Source organism: Leptonychotes weddellii, chromosome 8 (assembly GCF_054177405.1).
Source record: "Leptonychotes weddellii isolate Sample4059 chromosome 8, ASM5417740v2, whole genome shotgun sequence".
Classification (NCBI taxonomy): domain Eukaryota; kingdom Metazoa; phylum Chordata; class Mammalia; order Carnivora; family Phocidae; genus Leptonychotes; species Leptonychotes weddellii.
Window position 1 is genome coordinate 65196368 of NC_138376.1, and position 10348 is coordinate 65206715.

Here is a 10348-nt window from a genome sequence, read left to right on the forward strand (position 1 = left end):
GCCCATCTGTGAAGAAGACATTGTAAATGGGCATTATTGTATATGTCCCTCTAGTAGCCTAGAAATAGGCTGTGTTGTGGAATTATCCATGCTTTCTATTTTCTATTTGTATTTGAGAGAAGCAATGGAGAATTGGCTGGAAAATTACTGTTATCTGTTGTGGGAATTCCACTAGACACTTCAAAGTAAAAAGAAATCGTTTTAATAAAATCTTCCAAAATAATTGTGGTTTTTTTGGTGACACCCCTCTTCTTCCTAGATAAGTGTGAAAAAAAAAAGTCAGCCTTCCTTATTTATTATTCCTGATTAAATATGGCATAGGTGCTGAACATTCTTGAATGGTTATTATTATCCTTATTTTTAGAACTATGAAGAGCAGTGGTTTCTAACTATATTTCAACGACCAATAATGTTCAGTCAGGTTAACAGGTTTAGTTGTCAGTGCTGTTCACTGAATATTTCTGTCTACTCTCCAGGCATATGGTCGGGTGGGAGCCATGTAACTAGTTCTGACCAATAAGTTGTGAGACAAAATTCCAAATGTCACTTTCAGACTAGAACATTTCCCTGTGAAAACATCCAGAGCTTATCTCCTCTCTGCTAGACTGACCAGAAATGCTTAGGTGGTGACTGCTGGTGACACTGGAAAGGAGAGTCTGTACCAGGAAGAATGCACCTTGTTTTTCCAAACACCTTGGATCCTAGAGTGAGGCTCACATGGCACAGGATCTCCAGTCAACCAAGATAGATATGTAGCATGAGCTAGAAGTAAACCTTGTTATTTTAAGCCACTTAGAGATTGTTTAGCTTTACTAAGACTATCCTTATTGACACATAAATGTCTTCTGAAAAACAAGTTTTCATGGTCATATGAGTTGAAGACTTCTTTAGCGAGGAACTTCCCGTCAATATGCTATGCACATTGTGACTCTCCAAGAAGGGGATGAAGGTGTAATATTTTTCAAATTTATTGGTGGTCTATGTAACAAAAGTGAAAGCATGCATGAATGTTAATACTATACCAACTCAGAAATGCAGTTTTGAGCAGAACTGTCTGATAGGTCTGCTAGTCTTTTATAATGTGTAACACACTGCATATCAGCAATACATCTTGACCATAGTAGCACTTTCTCTCTTAGATCAATCTAGATGTTACTCAGACCTTCCACTGGTCAAGGCTTACTTTGATGGCCTTTCTTGAAATTGTCCTATTCCTAAGAGCAGGGGCTCCTCTCTTAAGTACTATGACCACACTGCACTAGTTATAATAATCAACAAATTTTATATTGATGTAGATTAAAATATGCTTGAGGTCTCCATGAAATCACTCCAGGTCTCATGAAGACCTTCTGTCATCTGCTGCTTGGTGATAGTCTGTGTGTTGGGGGTGATCTATTTCTGCCATGGTGCCTGAGGTCTCCATTGCACATCACTAAAGATTTATGGAGTCAGTCACTTGCCCACTCCAGGCAGACTAGAAGAGACATCTTCTAGTTCTTATCCACTCCCAAATTCTAGGCATTTCTTACTTTCCTTGGTCATCAAAGTATCCACAGGGGAAGCCTTGAGGTTTGCATTTGGATACAGGAGGTAAATGAAGCAAAGCAATAATGTATCCAAAAGAAGCCTTCCTTTTGTACCCCAAGGCATCTCTGCATATGGAGCAGCAGGATTTTTGAAGTGGCCAGATAACACCCTACTCACCAAAAGAATCTTCCATTTGTCTTTCATTCAACTAACCTTCATTGAGCCATTCCTATGAGCCAGGTACTGTACTAGGCATTAGGAATACAGTTGATGATAAAAAGATAGGTTCCCTCTTCTTTTGGAGTTTGTCATTTACCCAAGACAGACATTACAATTAATCACAACTGGGATTAACATATTGAAGTTAAGCTGCAAGCTTCTGTGAAGCTGTATTAGGGGAAATAACATTTTAAGGAGACTTGAAACCTGAAAAGGCATTACTCTCGTTAACAGGGAGAAGCGCCGAGGTAGAGGGAGGAGCAGGTGTGAAAGCTCTGAGGAAAGAGCATGACACATTCTGAGAGAAGGCTAGTTGAGCTGAAATGCAGAGAAAGGGGGAAAAAAGTGGTGGGGGATGAGGCTGGGAATGTATGAAGGAGCAAGTGATGTGTGTGCGTGTGTGTGTGTGTGTGTGTACATATACATATAAAATAATATAGCCAAATGGCCTGAGAATATATATCAAAGGATTCAGTGTTGAAATTCGTACTCCTGATTTTTTTGCTAAGCCATATATGCCCATGCCTTTCTGAACATTTATTTATTATTTAAAAAGATTTATTTATTTATTTGACAGAGAGAGACAGCAAGAGAGGAAACATAAACAGGGGGAGTGGGAGAGGGAGAAGCAGGCCTCCTGCCGAACAGGGAGCCTGATGTGGGGCTCCATCCCAGGACCCTGAGATCATGACCCGAGCTGAAGGCAGTCGCCCAACAGACTGAGCCTCCCTTATTAATTGGCTTTTTGATAGATCATGACTGTTGATCCTTACCTAGATAAGGTGGTCTATATTTTAATCTGGGTTCATTTGAGTCCTACCGACATGCAAGATCTCCTTAATTAGACCTAATTATCTTCCATAATAGTTCCTAATTCACTCTCATATTATTCAGCTAAGATCTAGAAACAGGAGATTAAGAGCTCCCAACAATGATTACGGTTGGTGGGCATACCTCTGGGCCAGCAGCAAGTGATAAGGTGGTTGATAGACATTGTAGGCTACAGTTTCCCACAATTTTGGACATGACACATAATGAAGCAGATAATGTTATTCATCTTGTTGAAATACATTCCAACTTCCTTCTGTTAACATATGCATAATACTTCAATTCAAAATGATTTTCTTCCCAGAGTAGTTGTAATGCAAGCTGTATGTTCTCTGTTTCTGTCTTCTTGATCTCTTAAAAATTGATGTGATTTTTCTATTTTGGTTCCACTTTAACTATATTTTAAATCTACTTCTCCAGTTATTTTTTGTTATATCCTGGAGGACAATCTTTTTGGAATTCATAACCCATCTCTGTTGTGATCCACCATCTGTCTCAAAGAACAGAGAACCCATTTACATGGTTATTTAGGCTTTGAGGTTACCACAATTTTATTATCTGTGATCAAGTCATTTGTATGATGGAAAACAGTTTGTCTTTGACAGTTTTCTGATTCTTGTTGAAAATAAAACTTGGATGTTGAATATCAGGAGTTTTTTCACCATTTAAAGTAAATAACATGCAAAAAAGGGACACATCTTTCTTTGATATTCAGTTTCTACATTTCGCGAAAATATCAAGTGCATTTAAATTAATGATAGGTATTCAAGTCTTTTTTCTTGAAGAGAATTTTAGGGTTAAGCAACAATTAAATTATGCTCTTAGAGACATGTATACTAGCTTATTATTTTTGTACTTACGTATTTATAATTATAGATCTTATTTGAAATTAATTCTCTAGGCTCTATAGTGAGTATTTTCATTAAAAATGAAGTACATTAGTATCTCTTCTAAGTGAAACTTGCATGAGCAAAGGTTCAAAGGTGGCAATTAAATTGTTGCTTTTATATGATGACAGTGCAATATGTCCTTGAGAAATGTTTCCACAGCTGTAAAGGATTTTATGCTGAGCTATCTATAAGGCCCACTGAATTTCTTTTTCACTCAGATACATTTTTTTGGTGTACATTATTTGTTGAGGACAATAGAAACATCACAGCTTCCTTTCTGTACATTAATCTTCTCCTTTTTCTTGACAGATATGATTTTCTTCCAGGCATTACTGAGAAAAAACTCAAAGAGCTTTTGGACACACTGGTTGGGTTTAAGCCCTCTCATCAAAGAGGCATTGTGAGATTTGTATTACTTACACAGTACCCCAAGGTAACACCAATAAGTGGTTTACAAGGAATAGAAATCATCTGACAGTAATGAAATCATGTTCTCCCAGAACAAACAATATAAGGCCCTAGAGGTAATAGGGATAGGAAAGAGTACAGTACAAGCAATACTCTTTTGTATACTCTGGGGGAAAGCAGCACACAGCATACAGTTATTAGAGCTAGCGAGCTTCATAAAGGAAGTGGATATGCTGGGTTTCTTTGCAGCAGGACTAGGAGCTGTGTTGATGCACAGGAGTTGGGAGGTCTGTGGGGGAGGATGACGTAGGGTGTTAGCCTGAAGTTATGAGTGCCTGAGTCTGATGGTTGAAGATGCTGGAGTTAATGACAGAGCCAGAGGAAGAGTGGGGGTGGGGTGAGGACTGGGGGCTTGTAGGAAGGATGAGGAAGAATTGTAAGCAGGTGGAGTCATGGAAAGCCTGGAAGGTGACGAGAAGCCAAAGCAGAGTGGGAGAAACATAGTCTGAACAGCAGGAAAGGAAAATGGACTTGGCAGTAACATTTGGCAGAGATTGGAGTAGGGAACTGATGAGAAAGAGGCCAATGAGAAGGAGTTTGTGTAAATCAAGGCAGGATGTGATGAGTGTCTTGGCAGCAGAGAGAATAAAAAAGAACAGATTTTAGAGAAAAAATTTTTAAGTAAAGCTACATGTGAGGATATACAGATAAAGAGAACATGAACCCAGGAGCCAAGTTCAATCTATTTCTGTAGTTACCTTCCCTCTCACCTACTCTCATGTCAATTTGTCCCTATTTTATAAAAAATCTTCCCCTGACCTTCAATAATACTGTTCTTTTTGTTGTTTTTTCGTCTATCTCTCTGTCATTCTTTTTTTTTTTTATGGCTTTAATCTCTCTTTTGGGTGCCTCTAATTATGTATCTCCAACTTGAACAGATCCCCAGAGCTTTAATTTTGCATTTCTGCTGTTGGATATTTCCTCATGGATGCACTGCTATCATCTCAGAGTCTATAAAACCAAAATTTCCTATATATGTATTTTTTTTAAAGTACCTCCTCTGCGGTATTACTATCCTCCACCCAACAGGCTCAAAATCTCACCTCTACATACCTAAGTAGCCACCAAGGCCAGCAAATATCTCCCCAGAATCTGTTCTTTCTTCCCATCACAGTCAGATTCCCCTTTCCTTAGCCCTCCTAGGGTATTTCTGCCAGCTGCCGTTGGCCATTCAGCACCCTTCCATTAAAACATTGGTCCCGTTTCCTATGTGAAGAATTTTACTTTATTACTTAAGTGTTTTTATAGTTTGGCCCAAACCCAACGTGAACTTTGTCTTTTACCCCTCCTGTATGTATATCTTTACCTTCAACAAAATTGATCCATCAACCCTCCCCCTCAAACATGTCTTGTTCTATATCCACATCTTTGCTCTCATTTTTAAATTCAGAACTCTTATTTTCTTATTCCCTCCATCCCTCATTTTCACTTTCCATTTCATCTAAATCCTTTGACACACTTTAAGACCTTTTATCCGGACACTTCCTTTTTACCACTGTACAGGTTAAGCTACCATAATAAAGAGACCACAGTATTTGATAACTCAAATAAGATACATACTTTCCTATGCAATAGCCTAGGTAGGCAGGCAGTCTGGAATGGCTAGGCCACTCTTGTATATGAGATAAATCAGAGATTTTTCTATCTTATCATTCTACTCATCCAAATGGTAAGAGCTTTAGGAAGGGCAAAAGGTACAGGTCCATGTTCCAGCCTACAGTAAAGGCAAAAAGAGAAAATGGTGGATAAAGCAGATTTTATTGAGAAGTGTGACTTGGAAGTTGCTCACACCATTTACCATTCACATCTTATTAGGCAGTACTTAGTCACAGGACCACACTTAGCTGCAAGGGAGGCTGGGAGATGTGGTCTCCATCTGGCAGTCTGATCCCAGGTAAATTCAGTGCCTTACTACTAAAAGGAAGAAAGGGAAATGCTGGAGGGAGGGTGGGAGGTGCAGAGAGTGTTGGCGGGGGGCAGGAATTAGCATCCTGTGCTACAACCACAAACCCTGTGAGGATCTCTACTGCCTCTAATCTTCTGTACTGGTCTGCTTATATTGAACTTATGCTCCTTTCTTGATTCTTTTACATTTTACTTACCTCTCCACCTAAATTATAAGCTCCTTGAGGACTCTAACAGCATGATATAGTTTTTGTGTCTTACATGTCTAGCATAGTAGTTGGTACGTAGTTGGTGCGTAAAATGGTCATTCCCACAAATTATGGTGATGATTACGCCTTTTGGATCTGAAAATGATTGGAATTTATGGCATGAGCTGAAATAGAATAATCTATTCTGAACAGTACATTAAAACTTTTTGGTGAGCAGAGTGTCACAAGCTCTGAGAGGGCTGAAAAGTGAGTGTGTGGCTGCTCTCTAGAGGTGAATACTCTCATATAATGAGGCTTAAAGTGGGAAATGGTGGGACCCAGTATTCTCTATGTTTCTTGATTTCTCTGGGCTCATTAGGAAGGTTTTCCTACACACTTAAAAAGTACAAACATAATGCACACTTCTGGCTGTCATGTCCAATCCAAAGGTTGTCTTGGGGGGTCTGTTGAATGGCTGACTTACAAAATAGAGGTAGTTCCTTCTCCCCTTTGTACCCAACCAGCAGCAGCACCAAGGGGAAGACTGGGAGTTGAGTGAGGGGCAGTGGGGCTTTTAGACCTTCATAATTTCACCAGCTTCAATTCTTTGATATGAAAAATAGAAGATTCCCCAGTGCTGTGCAAATGTAGCTCTCCTTTTCCTTGTACTTTACTAGAATGCTGCACTTAATTCCTGTTTTTACAGAAACTCTAGAGCTAATACGCCCAGATAAGCAAGGTTTTAGTGCCTTCCCAGTTGCAATGGATGGAAAGGTAACAGAAGAAAATGATCAAATTGTGTGGCATATACTTTGTACACATATTAAAATTTTTACCTAAAAGTGCTTCAGCATCATTTGGCTAATCTTCCTGATGCTGTGTGAAATGTTCTTGAGCAGAATGATAATCAACAGACCTGAGGGGTTTGTGTCCAGGCTCGTGATCTCATTAAATCCTTGTCACATCTGTGTGAGGTAAGTATTAGCCTGCTTTTAAAGATGAGGAAACTTAATGCTTAGAGGAGGTTGAAGAACTTACCCAATATATATGAGTGTTAAATGGTAGAGTTTAGCTCAAGTCCAGCTTCCTTCTCACACACCACTAATTTATGAGTATGCTACATTTAAGATGGCGATAAGATAAACAGAAATTCTGAATATAAATAGGATTGATGTTTTTAAAAAGGAAAGCAGAATTTAATAGGCAAAACCATGGAACCCAATGAAATCATGCAGTCAACTGTACTCAGGTTAGAAATTAGGTGAGACCTAACAGAAGTTATGTTGAAGCATTTTAATGCAAATAGAGTTAAAACTCCCCATTACTTCAGAAGGCTAATGGTCATGGTTCTAGATACTAAATTGCAATAGGCAAATTTCAGACCAATATATTGACTCTGTCAGCTATCTGGAAAGCTAAAGTAAGCAATGGAAGATGGCTGTGAGATCAGAGTGAGGGCTGAAGGATTTCAGAAAAAAAGCAAGAAGGGATTACATATGGATAGTCAGGGAGCTGTCATCCTGTTGGTTAGGGATGAGGTCAGGATGCAAAACCCTATAGAGAAAGGCCAGGGTGTGTGTGAAAGGAGTCCTATAAATACAAGGAAATGACCATCTCAACAAGGGAAATGGAATCTAGGCTCATGAGAAAATAACTGACCACAGATGGCCAAAAAGCCATTTACATCATTCATTAATAAAAGTGGCCATGTTGAATGAAATTGGCAAAACCTAGCACCAAGATCATTTCATAAAGAACTAGAAGAAATGTGAGGTACTGAGATAATCACTTAATAATTTAAAGGCTTCTAGCAAAATGAAGGCTGGGTGACAAAAGAAGTTTTTGAGGTGGCAATTTTAAACAAGGGACCATGGCCTCGGGTGGTGTTAATTTCTCTAAGGAGACCCAACTGGATTCCAGCTCCTCTGCTGTGTTGGTAGGAGCCCATAGAACCTTTTATTACATGATTAAGAATGGTTCAAAATATGCTTTCATGGGGCTCCTGGATGGCTCAGTTGGTTAAACCTCCTACTCTTGATTTCAACTCAGGTCATGATATTAGGGTCATGAGATTGAACCCCACATGGGACTCTGCACTGATGTGGAGCCCGGTTAAGATTCTCTCTCTCTCTCTCCCTCTGCCCCTCCCCTCTGCTCATTCTCATGTGCACTCTCTCTCTGTAAAAAAACCCCCAAAACAAAATATGCTTTCATTAGGAAAAAAATTAGAGCCCTTATGTTATTAAATTGTTTATTAGCAAATTGATACAATTCCATAATATGTCAGAAATCTGACATTATTCTGGTCCAAGGGATCCTCTGCAGAGATTTGCTTTCTAGAAAGAAGGATATTGGGAGAAATATATCCATTAATATATATGTTTTCTTTTTTAAGAAAATCTGGTATGATCAACTGCTTTTTGTTTTAACAGTGGAATTGATAACATTTATAACATCGGCAATATATTGCTTATGCCTCATTTTTCTGGGTGTTGTACCTGAGACTGGACCTTCCATTTTTTCTGACAGGGTGGGGGATAAGTCTGAAACTTCTATTAGAGGTGGGGATACGAGTTCAACTTTTAAAAGAAGAATGCCCCTTTTTTGTATTGGGAAGACATCTATTTTAACTTCATGGTTAAGCAAAGATGAAGCAAAAAAAATTTTTTTGTTTTAAGTGGTAAAATTAGGAGAGACCAGTTCCATTGTGCAGTCATAAGCTTGTCCCCTTCGTGAAAGGAGTTATATCTCAGCAGAAGCTTCTCTGGGAGTGAGGAAGCCTCTGAAGGGTCAAGGGCTTAGACTGGGTGAGAAAGAATGCTCAGGTTGGCACTGGTGTCTGGGAAGAAGGTCATGAGACACCAGAAGAGAGGTAACAATAAGGGAACCCTGAAGGTGCACAATCTAGGGGCCTTGGGCATATTCTAGTTTTATACCAATTGTCAACCTTTTTGTAATTTCTTTAATTACCTTTTGTGATTCCTTAATCAGCAGTAAGATTTGGCTAAATGTGATGGTCTTTTTTTTGACAGAGAGATAGAGAGCACAAATAGGCAGAGCAGCAGGCAGAGGGAGAGGGAGAAGTAGGCTCTCCGCTGAGCAGGGAGCTCGATGTGGGGCTTGATCCCAGGACCCTGGGATCATGACCTAAGCTGAAGGCAGACGCTTAACCGACTGAGCCACCCAGGCGCCCTTAAATGTGATGGTCTTAGCTGAGCTTTAGAGACGTGAGGGATAGATCCATGCCCACACTTGGGAGAAGTGGTAAAAGGAAGGGAGCAGAAGTGTGAGGGGAAACAGCGGATTAGTAAGGGGTCAGGCGGTTATAAGGTGCAGACAGGTGTGTGCAATTTGCAACATTCCTGGTAGAATCAGTGAGGGAAGCCTTGTAAAGGGCTTGACTCTTGTGGTCAAATGGTTTGGGAGCTTGCCTTAGAAAGAAGCACCATCTTTGAAATGTGGAGGGGTAAGAGACAGCTGGATTCAAACTTTGGCACGAAAATGCCAAAGTTTTCCTCTCTATAAAAATTTTACACCTAAATATCAGTTCCAATTGCCAACTAAATAAATATTAAAAATTATTCATTCCTGTTGGTTGGTTCATACAATATCTTGATATAGTTCTTCTCCCATCAGTTTTTCTTATTCTTTCAGTCCAAACCAAGGGGCTCATCCAGGTATTGACTGGAGTTGGACTATCATCTCTCTCTGTGCAGGCTGGAGCATCTTCCTCTGGAACTGGTGGGTTTCCCTTAGGTCAAACTGGATACCTGCATGGCTGAGATCTCTAAACCCAGGTCCCCCCTTCACCAGGACCCCCAAACCAATATAACCCTCATCTCTCCTCTGCCATTTCTTCAACATTCTAAAGGGCAGAGACTGGTAACCCAGACAACGCAGTATGGGAAAGTGTTGCAACTTCAAGGACTCAACCCTCATTTAGTAGCCTTTTGGGGATCCTGGGATAAACTTTATAAAAGATAAAGCATTCTTGGTGATCTGATTCCTGGGAAGTTTTATGGGCCAGATGGCATCTTCTATGCAATGTTTTAGTTCAAGGGCAGCTCAAGAAAGGGAAATCTAAAAGAATTGTCAGCCAGAAATGTCACTGTATTTTGTCTTGGCCTCTCAGCTCATCAGCACATTACCAAAAGGGACCAGCAGAGGAGGGCTGTCAGATGCTACCTAGGTCAAGAGCTTTGTTCTCTGTGATCATCTGCGGCTTATACCACCACAGATGGGTTCCTCACTGTGCTTTGGAGAAACTTACTACCTAAATTTTACCCACCAGTGGAGCTAGAAATCTGGAGACAAAGGAAGTCA